At 40.5% G+C, this 15333-nt stretch overlaps 1 pseudogene; it reads left to right on the top strand.

Moving 5' to 3' along the window:
- Positions 1 to 1028: 1028 nt before the first annotated feature.
- On the top strand, positions 1029 to 3432 carry LOC120292548 (annotated as a pseudogene).
- Positions 3433 to 15333: the final 11901 nt, after the last annotated feature.

Genomic DNA, 15333 nt, shown 5'->3' with positions numbered 1-15333 from the left:
TACACAACCACTGATTCTTGAACCGAAAGAACTAGACCGCCTCTACCATTGGATCAATCCCAGGTTGGTATGATGTTAAAAGTTAATCGACTTCAAATCCAAACTTTAAAAGATAACCAAGACTGAAACAGGAAATCAGAGCTCAATGTAAACTCAAATGCGCACTGAATTTATTCTAACCTCAAGCGGATGGCAGCATATGCAGTAGAGCTCCCAACACGCTATGAAAAGGGAACATGAAACACAGCACGACAAGCATACGGAACAAGAATCTTAGTAGAGGACGTATCATGAACCTACTTCGAGCATGCGTAAGACATGAGAGAAACAAAAAGGTCAAACGCTTGCCAAGAAATTGTTCAATTGGTCGAAATCTCACAATCAAGTTGGTCATGAGTTTTGCTAAAGGAAAAAATAAAATCTGAACTACTTCAATTTGGAACCAACTAAAGCTTCTCGATGAGGTTTGAATGGTACGTTGAAAATGATATTTAAGCAACTCCTTCTAACGGAATGCACCATATTAGTCCTTTGTAAATAATTAAAAAACGAAGAAAACTCGACAGATAATTGAGGCATTTATGACACCAACAAGTAAGGGTTTTTCTGGTTATACGTGCCGCTATTCGAGATCTTAAAGCTTCAGAAATTTCAACAATTTGTTTGTTCAATACATACTATGACTGGATCTTGCGATTCTTTCGATTCTAGTAAACGATGACGCCATGATTTCGATCCGATCAATTATTAACAAATCAGTATATGCAATTTTTTAGGGTCATTTTAGCTAATGCGAGTCCTTGATAAATAAATAATCTTTTGAACTCCATAGATTTTGAATTGCATGAAACTGATCCGAATTGCTTTCCTAATGAGTCTTGATTTGTAAGAATCCCCGTCATATCAACCTAACGATGAAGAAAACGACGGAACAGCAATTTTGTGTCGATTCTCCACCCCTATTTAAGTGAGGAACTTTGCATCAGATGATCAGCAGAACAAAGCTTGTTTCGAAATAAGCTAAAGATTTGTACTGCAAGAGATGGACTCTTGGCTTCAAATCCTAGTTCTCGTTGCGTGCATCACTCCGGCTGTGGTTGAGGGCAGAGTCCGTAACTACACATTCAATGTAAGTAATAACATTATGGAATGAAGTATTCCTCGGTAAAACTTGCTTGTTTGGACGGTAGCCCGTCCGGCGATGTGTATTTATTCCTCTAATTGGCAGGTGGTAATGAAGAATACCACGAGACTGTGTTCGAGCAAGCCCATCGTGACCGTGAACGGGATGTTCCCGGGACCCACTCTCTATGCTAGGGAAGATGACACCGTGCTCGTGAGGGTCTCTAACCGTGTCAAATACAATGTCACTATCCATTGGTGAGCTCAACTGAGCATTAAATTAAATTGTTATCTTCAAGAGATTGCATATTGCATATTAATTTTGGTGTATATGCGGTCAGGCATGGTATCCGGCAGTTGAGGACGGGGTGGGCCGACGGGCCGGCATACATTACCCAATGCCCGATCCAGCCGGGCCAAAGCTATGTGTACAATTTCACCATCACGGGTCAACGGGGCACCCTCCTGTGGCATGCACACATACTCTGGCTCAGGGCAACCCTGCACGGAGCCATTGTCATCTTGCCCAAGCGTGGTGTTCCATACCCTTTCCCTAAACCCCACAAGGAAGTTGTTGTCGTATTGGGAATGCTCGATTTCGCTTCCAATCTACTTCACTTCCAAAATGAAGATCAATCATTGCTTGGTTGACAGCATATACTAGTAGAAGCTCTGAACCATTTTGGGGTTTGTGAATCAGGCGAATGGTGGAAATCTGATACAGAAGCTGTGATCAATCAAGCCATCAAGTCCGGATTAGCACCGAATGTCTCCGATGCTCACATGATCAATGGCCATCCAGGGCCAAGTTCCAATTGCCCTTCCCAGGGTAACAATCCATCGACAAACGTTGCCATGAAAACAACATCTGAATCTTGATGAAGCAGTTTAGTTTAAGTTCCACTGAGTTGATGTTGACCTTTATTTTCTCTGATGTTAGGTGGATTTGCGTTGCCTGTTGAGAGTGGCAAGAAGTACATGCTGCGAATCATCAACGCTGCGCTCAATGAGGAGCTCTTCTTCAAGATTGCCGGGCACCAGCTGACCATCGTGGAGGTCGACGCCACCTACGTCAAGCCTTTCAAGACCAACACGATCGTGATTGCACCTGGCCAAACCACCAATGCCCTCATCTCCACCGACCAGAGCTCTGGCAAGTACATGGTCGCCGCCTCCCCTTTTATGGACTCCCCGATCGCCGTCAACAACATGACCGCGACCGCCACATTACACTACTCTGGCACGCTTGCTGCGACCTCCACGACCCTCACCAAGACTCCCCCACAAAACGCGACCGCTGTGGCCAACAATTTCGTTAACTCGCTCCGGAGCCTCAACTCGAAGAGGTACCCTGCCAAAGTCCCTCTTACCGTCGATCACAGCCTCCTTTTCACAGTTGGACTAGGAATCAACCCTTGCCCTTCCTGCAAAGCTGGCAACGGAAGCAGAGTCGTGGCAAGCATGAACAACGTGACATTCGTGATGCCGACGACAGCCATTCTCCAGGCACATTTCTTCAACATAAGCGGCGTCTTCACGAGCGATTTCCCGGTAACCCGCCAACCATTTTCAACTACACGGGGTCACCGCCATCAAATTTGCGGACCACAAGCGGGACAAAGGTGTACCGGTTGCGTTATAACTCGACGGTCCAGCTGGTGTTGCAAGACACCGGGATTATCGCCCCAGAGAACCACCCAATTCATCTTCACGGGTTCAATTTCTTTGCCATTGGGAAGGGATTAGGAAATTATAATCCGAAAGTGGATCAGAAGAACTTCAACCTTGTTGATCCTGTCGAGAGGAACACAATAGGAGTACCATCTGGGGGATGGGTTGCAATCAGATTCAGAGCAGATAATCCCGGTACAATTCTAGTTTATCGACTATTCTCGTTTACTCTATACCAAAAATTTAACCACTCTGCAAGTTTTTCATGACTCTGTCGTTGAAACTTTTTGCAGGCGTTTGGTTCATGCATTGTCATCTGGAAATTCACACAACCTGGGGACTCAAGATGGCCTTCTTGGTGGACAATGGGAAAGGCCCGAGCGAGTCGCTTCTACCGCCTCCGAGTGATCTTCCGAAGTGTTGATCAATGGGGAAAATTTTGATAATCAAGTATGCGGCATCTGGAGATGAAGAGTGATGAGAAGACAAAATATGTAGGTGGTTTTGTCCTAGTACAATGAAGATCAGAATTGTTTCTTGAGCAAAAGTAGGAAGAGTATTGCTCAAGCATGTTAATTAAGAAAAAAAAAATTCCATGTTTTGATTGCAAAGTTCGTATTTCGTAAGAATTTTTCATAATCAGCTAGGTGCTAAAAAAAATTCTGGAAAAGAAAAAAGATTCTACCGTTCGCCAAAATTGCAAATACTTGACAAGTTAATTGTGCACACAGAGACTAGACTATCATGTTTTGGTTGATAATGGGCCTAATGATCTAACAGTGACATATGATGGATAGGTCCAATAAATATTATCATATATAGCTAAGGTCTCCTCTCTGCTCCTAACACACATTCTAGGCTTTATCCTTCGGGAGCCGTCTAAGGAGGAGGAGATAGAAGAGGAAATAGCTAATTAAAAGGAATCAATCAAAAGCAAATTCATAGATTCCACACACCGGACTATCCGTGGCTGAGAGCCCTTACACCACAGGCACAAAGATGCAATCATTAGAATTGTGCACAGCCACTAAGTTAATAGCCCATCTTATGGGCCTCTCCTCTAGGCCCACCAGATGAAAAGCGAGAGAAAGCACGGCTCTCTTTTTCCCTTCTTTGCCCCTATATCACCATGTGAAAGGGGCATGAAGACATAAAAAAAAGGGATTTTACCAACTTGCTCTGACTTAAAATAATAAAGTTAAAAGTTCTTCTCACTTCATCATCCATATAATAAAAAAGAAGTTGCATTTCTTAATTGAACTTGGACGTAGCTCGTCCCTTTTTGGATGTAAAGCGATGTCAAACCTAAACATTTGATGAGAACTATCTCTCCCTAAAATGGAGGTGAGCAAGCCATACCTTCTAGTATAGCTACCTTGCTATGATTTCATCTAGTCACAAACTCCTTGTGTTTAAGATAATGACTTCAGGCATAATCAAATGACATAGTTTGAAAGGGTGTGTGTTATTTGAATTTATCATGTACATGTTTCTTGAATTGTTGCAGAAGCAAGCAATCGAACAATAATGTAAATAAAACAAGAAAATAAATAGGACATTAAATTTACGTGGTTCCATCAGATGACTTACGTCTATAGAGAAAGCAGCAATATATTCTACTATAGATCAAGCGATATAATAGAGATTGAAACCATACTCAAGTCATTTAAACACTATCATTGTCTTCTAGCTCCAATTACATGCAATAACCCAAATAATGTTTAACCCCACAATTAATCACGAAATAAGCTCTCAATCTAATAAAGGAATGATACACAAATTTTTACCACAAGAATTTAATTGGCTTCAACACTTGAATTGTTCGTGTAATTTCACAAAGAAACCCCACTACCAAGCACCTATGTCTATGGGATGTTACTCACAAATTGAGCACCCATGACACTCACAAAGAGAACATCACTTGACTTCTTGAGAAAAACTTCCCTTGGCCCATATTGTAAATATTTATAATAGTCATTATGAAGTCCTTTGCCAAATTCCTTGACTTCTATCTTTTCCTTTTTTTTCAATTTTCCTTGATTGATATGCAAGACCTTCGACTTAGAGCATAATGAAGAGGAAATATGATTTCCATGGCACACCACCACGAACATCCACATATATTCCATTTATCTTGAGTCGGATTTCGTTTGCGGGGTCAAACTTGAGATATTTTAATAGACTCAACCTTAATTCAATATTTGAGTCAAGTCATTGCTTCGTTGGAATTTGGACTTCACTACTACTTTCCTGTAGTCCTTTACAAGCTCAACCATCACAAACATTTTCCAAGTCCAAGTATTGAATTTCAGCATAATTGTAGACCTCATCTAAACACCAACAACACCGGCACTTTTAATCGCTCCCCATGACACAACTAGGGTGATCGGGTCCATACCTGGATCCTATACCTGATCCTGTTGTAATCAGTTCAACTTTTTTTTTACCTTGTACCCGACCCTATTTGCACTAGACCCTATCCTGTTGTTATCGGTTCAACTTTTAACTGCTCCCCATGACACAACTAGGGGTGATCGGGTCCATACCTAGATCCTATCTTGATCCTATTATAATCGGTTCTACTTTTTTTTACCCTGTACTCGACTCTGTTTGCACTAGACCCTATACTCAAACCACCATGTTTTTTCAATCCGGTTCCAGGATCAACCCTATTCCACCAGATCCTGTTTTGCAATCATCCGAGATCCTATACGGCTTTGAATTATACATTAATACACGAGAACATTTTAGAGGGGACTAAGGTTGACACCAAATTCTGGAGTTGCTGAGCGAAAAATCACCAATTGACAAATAATCAATGGAAACAATGTGTATAACGCGCGCTAACAACACATTTACACAAAAGAGCCTAACAAATTCGAGATAAGAAAGACTGGAGATTCCTAACCTCAATAAAATTGGTGAACTTGGAATTTCTGTTGACCACCAACTGATGAACCTAGAAATCCATGAAACCATGTGCACAAGAGAAGACAAAGAGTATAGCTAAGCAAAATGCCAATTTGGCCCCGAGAAATAGGGAACGAGCATAAAATCGAGCAAAAAGGGCTATCTCGTACTCAAGCTTGTGCTTCTGAGAGTCCTTAAGGGGGACGTAGTACTTGGCGAGATAGGTCTTGCCATGTTGGTTCTGCAACAGTATGTTTTGGATCACAAGAATTTGGCGACATAGCAGATGCCATCTGTTGAATGGTGTGAGAAAGAGCCGGCGATGGACGGTGTGAGGGTGAGCTAGCGATGGATAGTGCAATGGTGAGCTAGCGAGCGAGGAAGGAATGACGAAGGAGGAGTGCTGAGAGGAAAAAACGTCGTGCGACTGTGAACTGATTCCAAAATTGGTCTAGGAACCGGTTCTTGGGTGGGTAATTGAGATAGCTAGTACGAGTACCTAGAGGGGGGTGAATAGGTATACACAAAAATTTCTCGATGTTTGCACGATACTTAAACAATTAGAGACTTTGCAACAGTTGAAAATTCAATCGCAAGCGAGTAAGGGAAAGAGAGAATTGAACACTCGGTTTATAGTGGTTCGGCTTGATTCAAGCCTACGTCCACTCTTCGCAGACCGATGCCCGATTGGCTGGATTCCACTATGATCAAAGAGTTGTTACAGTGTTGATCTTCCTTGATTTCTAGGTGTAGATGATCTACCACACTTGCTCAAGGCGTCACCAAGTATAAACACTCTCGTATACAATTTCGCTCGTCTCAACTAACAATCAAAGGATCTTCGACTGGAATTTTTCTATCGATCACACACTTAAAACAACTAGAACGTCTTCCTTTTATACTCCTTCATGCCATCATAGCCGTTGGCACTTACCAAAGGAATTCCTCCAATCTACCCGTTGGACGGAATCAATCAAGAAGATCATCCGAGCTATATAAGGAATCGATGATAGCCCATCAATCTCGTTCGCCCATACAATCGGGATCTCGGTTTCCAAGAATAGAATAATCCAAGATTATTTCGTCGACCATCGGATCTTCAATCGTTCTTAGATAAGATATAAAGAATCCGAAATGATTATCCAACCAAAGAATCTATCCCGAGAGGATAGGATCAAATCCTCAATCATAAACCTCGACTTTGGATTTCCTTCAACACTTTGGATTAGAAAGACTCGGTGAGAATAACTTTGAGTCTTGAGTCTTGAGTCTTGAGTCTTGAGTCTTGAGATAACGAGTCTTGAGACTATAAAGTCTTGAGACTTTAACTATCGATATCAGACTTAGATCGATAGAAATGTTTTGTCGGCTTCAAAATATTCTGGAAAGATTTCTCCAACAATCTCCCCCTTTTTGATGGTGACAAAACTTTCTTGAAGATTTGAACAACTTTGACCCGCAAAAACATTTCTCAAGCAATATGGCTAACTCATAAAGATTAATAAACAACCAGACTCTGCATCCACAGCAAATTGGTTAGTCTTTCATGAGTAATACCATGTAACAATACTTGATATAAATGCAACCAGTCAAGCATCAAAATCCACAACCAATTCAAGTCTAACACTCAAGTTCAAGTTCTCAAGTCATACTCAAAAATAAACATAACCACAAAAAGTCAAATAAATAATGTTTGTTCAAATTGGTTCTCCCCTTTTTGTCATCATTAAAAGAGGGTGAGAAAGGAGTCATGTCCGCTTGGGAATGCGCACGATCTGGAAATCCCCAATGGACTGGACTACTCCTTCGAGCTTCTTCGGATCTTCTCGCAGATGAGCTACCTCTTCTCTCTTGGCATTGGCTTGAAGTTGTAGAGAGGTCTTTGTATTTTTCTTCGAGAGACCGAAGATGCTTGTCCAAGATGCTTCAAGACTTGGATTTCACAATCCAGAATATATATCCGGTTACGCATTTCGAAGAATATTCATGATACTACGAAGATCTACTAATCATCCGTCATGTACCGGCATTGGCTTTCTCGGATGGTGTGTGTGCGTACGATGGCGCTTACGAACGGTCTTGCAGATTTGGAATCGTCGTATCATCTTCTTGGGCAATTGAGAGACCCGAGCTTCTTCTAGGTCTTCGGAGATTTTCTTTGATCTTCAGCGAAGCATGAGGTGGAGACCTCTCTTGCTCGCTAACTCCCCCCGTCTCTAGGACATCGAAAGGGGAAGAGTGATGATCAATCTCTTGATTTCCCTTCTCTCATTTATCGACCGATCTTTTACTTCTTCTTTTTCTTCCTCAACTTCTTTCTCCTTCTCTCTCTGTTCTTCTTCTTCTCGCTTTCGCTGAAGTTACGTCGAATAAGACACGAACGTCTTGTTCTTGTCGGTCTTTGGAATAGTGGGATCTTCATCATCTTCATCTTCATCCTCATCCTCCAGGATAAGAATTCTTTTCCTCTTTTTTCGAAGAAGCACTAAATGCCTTCTTTCCTTTTCCTTTTGAAGCAGACTGGACTGGAGATTTCACTTTGAATTTCTCCATTGCCTTAGAAAGTTCTTGCAGACGCATCTTCATTAACATTTTCAACCCTACCACCATCTTATCACACGGTCGAACACAAAAAGTATGTGGCAGTTCAATATTCAGATGTCTCGAAGATCTTGGTCACTGCCGAGGATAAGGCAATTGTCCTTTGTCTTTTGACACGTTACGTACATATGGAAAAGAATAGTGTGCGGGAGAGAGAACTTCCGTCCCGAGTTGATCGCATACATCAACTTTGCTTTAAAGAGACACGAAGTCTTTGAAGTAGACTTAGGTCTTAGACAATTGATCACAATCTTGTGAAGCACAATGTTGATAGCGTTCATTCGGAATAGATAATTTTCTTATCTACATCCCTATCTTTGACAAGATCCGAGTAGTTCGAGCGGTGAGACTTTAATTGGGAGATAGCGTCCCGTTCAACTCCAACTATGTCTACGCCAACATATTCACATCTACCACATAGACTTTGTCTCGAACCTTTGAATGAAATTCTATTCGCATCCAAAAAGCTAAGATTTGAATAGAAATAAGCAGTCGGATGATCATACCCGTCTCAGAGTCGAGCGAAAGTCTCAAGTTGAAGCAAATTCAACTTCTCTCTTAGGTTCAAGTTGATGGAATCCAGAAGTCAAAATCGACACTTCTAGGTTGATTACCCCTCTTTTCAATGCATCGTAATACACTTTTCTTGATCCTTGGATTTAAACAAATCCATCCGATTTCCTTTCGCCTTGCCGCCACACCCATTCTAGGTTCAAATTCAAGGAACATTTTGTCATCATCATTCGCGTCAATCAGATTTTTTGTCTCGGCATACGAGGATCTCTTGGAATGTTCGCAAGAGCTTCCTCGCTTTTCCTTTTGGGGCAATTCCCCATTCCTCCATTTTCTTCAGAAAAAGATACTCATTCCCATAATTTTTGTCCTTAAGGAAGTCATCTATGTAGTTCAATGGAGTACCGTGCTTTTCAATGCACAATAAAGTTTATACAAAAAGGAAGGCTTTTGAACTCTTCTGGTCGGCATCCTCGATTATCTCTTCTTCCAGATTATGACTTTCACTTTGTGGGGCGGGAGATGCTGAATGACGTGGAGGAGAGCGAATCGGACTTTGTCGTGACCAGATAAGTCTTCTTCCTCGGTGAGATCGAAATGAGTCGGTCCCTTCTTCATTCTTTGTGGTCCCCGTTCGCGATTCTTGATGATTTCCTTGAAGACGACATCTTTCTTTGTCTATTGGAGGATTCCTTCACTTGCTTTCCCAAGAAAAATGACCACTTTCTCGACGATGAACAAAGAGTAGAAAAAAAGTATAGAGAGAAGAGTGCTTTTAGGGTTTTGAAGATTTGGGAAAATCGTATATATAACTTAGTTTTTGAAAAGGGAAGTTCAATCGGTGCAATGGAAAGTGAACGATTACTTCTTTTCAAAATCTATAACTGCCAAAATTATTAAACAAAAGATCGTACCTTTTCGACTAAATGACAATTAGTACCTTTTAGAAGAAATACAACTTACGTCTTTATCCACGAATGTCCGAGTCTCGGGACTTAGAGTCTAAGAGATCGAGTCTTTAGAGTTGGTGAGTCTCTAGACTTTAACTTCTTCAAGCTTCAAAATGTTGAGTCTTGAGCGGATAAAGTCAAACCGATTCTTCTCCAAAGGCTTTGTGAATATGTCTCGCTAGTTGACTTTTTGAATCAACAAATTGGATCGAGATTTCTCCATTTTGAATATGATCTCTAATAAAGTGATGTCGAATCTCAATATGCTTTGCTCTTGAATGAAGGATTGGATTTTTGGTGAGATTTATAGCACCGGTGTTGTCACATCTGATTTCGTGCATGAGTCTTCAATGCCAAAGTCTTGTAGCTGTTGTTTTATCCATAGAATTTGCGAACAGCAGACTTCCAAGAGCTACATACTCGCTTCGTTGTTGAAAGAGCTACGGTGCTTTGTTTCCTCGAAAACCAAGACACCGCTCTGTTTCCAAGTAGTTGACAAGTTCCAAGTGCTCTTTCTATCGATTCGCAACCGGCCAGATCTCGCATCCGAGTATCCTAGAAGATTAAAGTCTCCTTCTTTGGATACCAAAGACCGATGCTTGAAGATGAAGCAACGTATTTGATAATTCGTTTCACGGCACCGAGATGTGATTCTCTAGGATCCGATTGAAACCTAGCACGATACAAACACTCGAACAAAATATCGGGTCTAGAAGCGGTAAGATAAAGAAGTGAACCGATCATGCTTCGTATGCTTTTGATCTATTTTCTTCCCTTCTTCATCCTTGTCTATCTTCCGAGAACATGACATTGGTATGTCGATCTTTTGCATTTTTCCAATCCAAACCTTTTGACAAGATCATTCGCATATTTTTCTTGATGGATGAAAGTTCCTTCCTTCATTTGTTTCACTTGGAGTCCAAGAAAGAATGTTAATTCTCCCATCATACTCATTTCAAATTCATCCTGCATAGACTTAGAAAATTTCTTGCAAAGACTTTCATTAGAAGATCCAAAATAATGTCATCAACATATATTTGAACAAGTAAAAAGTTTTTGTTTTCCTTTTTGATAAACAAAGTAGTATCTACTTTACCTTTGACAAAACCATTTTGTAATAAAAACTTACTTAATCTGTCGTACCAAGCTCGAGGTGCTTGCTTTAGACCATACAGAGCCTTTTCGGTCGAAGGCGAGTCCGGCTTCTTTGGGTCTTCAAATCCAGGCGGTTGTTCCACATAAACTTCCTCATGGATAAATCCATTTAGGAAAGCACTTTTGACGTCCATTTGGAATAACCTGAAATTTTTGTAACAAGCAAACGCAAGTAATAGACGAATAGCTTCTAACCTTGCAACGGGTGCGTAAGTCTCGTCATAGTCTATTCCTTCTTCTTGCGTATACCCTTTGGCCACGAGCCTTGCTTTGTTTCGTACGACTTTTCCTTTTTCGTTCATTTTGTTCCCGAATACCCATTTGGTTCCAATAACAGTTTTACCTTTTGGTTTAGATGTCAATTCAGACATCATTGATGTTGAACTGTCTAAGCTCTTCTTGCATAGCTTCGATCCAGCTTTCATCGATAAAGCTTCTTCTATGCTTTTGGTTCAATTTGAGAGATGAGAGCCACAAAGCACTAGATTCTTCATGCCTTTTTGATCGGGTGCGGATTCCTTCATTAAGTTCGCCAATAATAAGATCTTTGGGATGACTGGATTTGTGTTTCCAGTTACTGGGTTGATGATCTCTTTCTTTATTTGATTCTCCATGATCGTCTTGATGATGGACTTCCAGAATCCGAGATGCTTCTTGAGATGTAGACATTTGAAGATCTAGAGCGGATTGGTCTCATCGTATCGAGTCGGGCTGGATTCATCTTGCACCGAGTCTTGGAATTTGACATTCATTGATTCTTCCACTGGACTGGCTTTTTTTTTGTTGTAGACTCGTAGGCTTTGCTTGATGTAGAATATCCAAGGAAGATGCCTTCATCGATCTTTCTTCAAACTTACCAACTCGATCATTTGCATTTTTCAAAATAAAGCATTTGCAACCGAACACATGAAAGTATGAAACAATAGGCTTCTTACCTTTGAACAATTCATAGGGGGTTTTATCAAGAATAGGTCTTAAAAAGACTCTATTTATAATATAGCAAGATTGAAACGACTTCAGCCCAAAATCGTGAAGAAATTTTACTTTCAATTAAAAGTGTTCTAGCCATTTCTTGAAGAGATCTATTCTTTCTTTCCACAACTCCATTTTGCTCGAGTATACGGAGAGGAGAACATGTGATTAACACCAGCATTTATCACGTAATCTCGTAAAATCTTGATTTTCAAATTCACTTCCATGATCTGTTCTTATACTAGAAATAGCACATCCTTTTTCATTTTGAACCTTTTTAGCAAACTTTTCAAAGTACGAAAAGGTTTCGATTTGTTTGCTAGAAAATATACCTGTGTAAAACGAGAGTAATCATCTACAATTACTAGACAATATTTCTTACCTCCAATGCTCGGGTTCTTGTTGGTCCGAAGAGATCCATATGAAGCAACTGTATTACATGATTAGTAGATACATGATTTATTTGTTTAAATGAATTTTTACCGCTTTCCTGAATGCATGGAGTACATAAGTCGACTTTTGGTATGGCGGTTTAGGTAGACCTCTAACAAGCTGCTTTGAAGAGATTTTGGCTAATTGCTTCTTGTTGATATGGCCAAGCTTTCTATGCCATAGAATTGCTTCATCTTGAATTGAAATTAAGCATTGTTCTTCATTTGGCTTTACATCAAGGAGGTAGATGTTTCCATGCCTTCGACCCATGAAAGACCGAGTCGAATCTTTGCTAATTCAGAACAAATGCCTTCTTGAAAGAAGATCTTGTAACCGTATCACACAATTGGCTAATCGAGTAGATTGTAGTTGAGTCCTTCCACTAGAGAGACATTGCTTATTGTGAGATTTCCAATTTTCGCAATTCCGAATCCCACAATACTTCCTTTGCTATTTCCTCCGAATGAAACTTTTCCACCATTCACTTTAATAAGCTTTATGAAACACTCGAGTCTCCTGTCATGTGTCTTGAGCATCCGCGTCAAGATACCACTTTACCTTCTTTTTTTTGAGACCTCAAATTCACCGTTCGAGTCCGATCCAGTCCGAGTCCGATTGCGCCATTAGACACGGGTTGGCATATTCCTCATCACTCTCTTCACACTCGTATCGCTCCAGGTTTCGGCTTTAAGAGCTTTTCGAAATTTCTCAGCTTTTCCTCTTTTCTTTTCGAAGAGGACGGTTGGGTCCGATGTGTCCCTTCTTTTTACATTCAAGCAAACTACTTCTTTGTTTGGTTCCTCATCACCGTACTTGGTCATGCTGTCTCGAGAACTTTGTTTCTTTGGGATAAACCTTCGCCTTTTCTATTCGGTTTTCGAATCTTCTTATCATGAGGGCGAGCTCCTCATCATTCATATCATCTTCAGAATCGCATCATCGAATCATCATTTGATTTCAAGTGCAATAGATTTCTTACCTCTTGGATCTTCGTCTTCATTAATTCGTTCCACTTCGTAAGATCGAAGAGTTCCAATCGTTCGTCTACGATAATGGCATGATTCTTTGCGTCTCTCTTATTGAAGTCTTTATATGATTCCAATCCTTGGAGAGTCCACGTAGAAGCTTGTTCACCTTCATGGGATCAGAAATTTTTTGTCCTTGGTTCTCAAGACCATTGACAATATCTCGTAAAACGACTAAACATGTCGGTTATAGATTCTCCTGGTTTCATTTTGAAGGATTCATATTGACCAAGAAGAATGTTAATTCTGGTCTCCTTCACTGACTGTTCCTTCATAAGTGATATGTAACCTGTCCCACTTCTTTTGCTTTGTGACACAAGAAGATATTCTGTTATATTGAGTTGGTGACAAAGCACAATATAAAGAATAAATTGCTTTAGCATCAAGTGCTTGTCTCTTGTTTATTTCTTCTTGAGACATTCCGCTGGTTTCAACGGTTTCTTTTCCTCTTTCAGTGTTTGATGCAGCAGCAATAGTGATTCCTTTTTCCACTACGTCCCATTCCGAGGATCCTTTGATCGTAGGAAAGCTTTCATCTTGTTCTTCCAGATGTTGTAATCCTTTCCATCGAAGTAGGGAGGTCTGGTATTGCTTTGCCCCTCCATCAGCCCAGGTGCTAGCATACTAGCCATGGATCTTTTACTCTGAAGTAAAACACTTCAAACAAAGTAAGAACACAGCTCGATACCAATTGAGATAGCTAGTACGAGTACCTAGAGGGGGTGAATAGGTATACACAAAAATTTCTCGATGTTTGCACGATACTTAAACAATTAGAGACTTTGCAACAGTTGAAAATTCAATCGCAAGACCGAGTAAGGGAAAGAGAGAATTGAACACTCGTTTATAGTGGTTCGGCTTGATTCAAGCCTACGTCCACTCTTCGCACCGACAGCCGATTGGCTGGATTCCACTATGATCAAAGAGTTGTTACGGTGTTGATCTTCCTTGATTTCTAGGTGTAGATGATCTACCACACTTGCTCAAGGCGTCACCAAGTATAAACACTCTCGCATACAATTTCGCTCGGTCTCAACTAACAATCAAAGGATCTTCGACTGGAATTTTTCTATCGATCACACACTTAAAACAACTAGAACGTCTTCCTTTTATACTCCTTCATGCCATCATAGCCGTTGGCACTTACCAAAGGAATTCCTCCAATCTACCCGTTGGACGGAATCAATCAAGAAGATCATCCGAGCTATATAAGGAATTCGATGATAGCCCATCAATCTGTTCGCCCATACAATCGGGATCTCGGTTTCCAAGAATAGAATAATCCAAGATTATTTCGATCGACCATCGGATCTTCAATCGTTCTTAGATAAGATATAAAGAATCCGAAATGATTATCCAACCAAAGAATCTATCCCAGAGGATAGGATCAAATCCTCAATCATAAACCTCGACTTTGGATTTCCTTCAACACCGGATTAGAAAGACTGTCAGTGAGAATAACTTTGAGTCTTGAGTCTTGAGTCTTGAGTCTTGAGTCTTGAGATAACAGAGTCTTGAGACTATAAAGTCTTGAGACTTTAACTATCGATATCCAGACTTAGACTGATAGAAATGTTTTGTCAGCTTCAAAATATTCTGGAAAGATTTCTCCAACGGTAATCACCTGGAACTGATTCCCTAATGGGTTCAAATCGATTCCGTATTTTGGGAACCAATTCCTAGACTATTTTCAAGAGGAACCGGTTCCAAACCATGTTTTCCGAATGGGTTGGTTAGGTTCCTAGGTATATCCAATCTAATTGCACACCCTTAGACACAACCACCTCTACCATAAATAAAGTAAAATCATTTTTGCATCCATATCTATGAGGAAATCGAATATGTACCTTGCAAATATCAGCAGTTTAACAATTGTTGGCTCTACAAGCTCAATCTCGCCATAAGCACCATATGTGTCATTACCTTGGCAGTATCTTCTACTTCAGGAGTTTCTAATTGCAACTCCATCTCAAGCTAAACAC

The sequence above is a fragment of the Eucalyptus grandis genome, chromosome 1, assembly GCF_016545825.1.
Source record: "Eucalyptus grandis isolate ANBG69807.140 chromosome 1, ASM1654582v1, whole genome shotgun sequence".
Lineage (NCBI taxonomy): Eukaryota > Viridiplantae > Streptophyta > Magnoliopsida > Myrtales > Myrtaceae > Eucalyptus > Eucalyptus grandis.
This window is presented reverse-complemented; position numbering and strand designations above follow the sequence as displayed.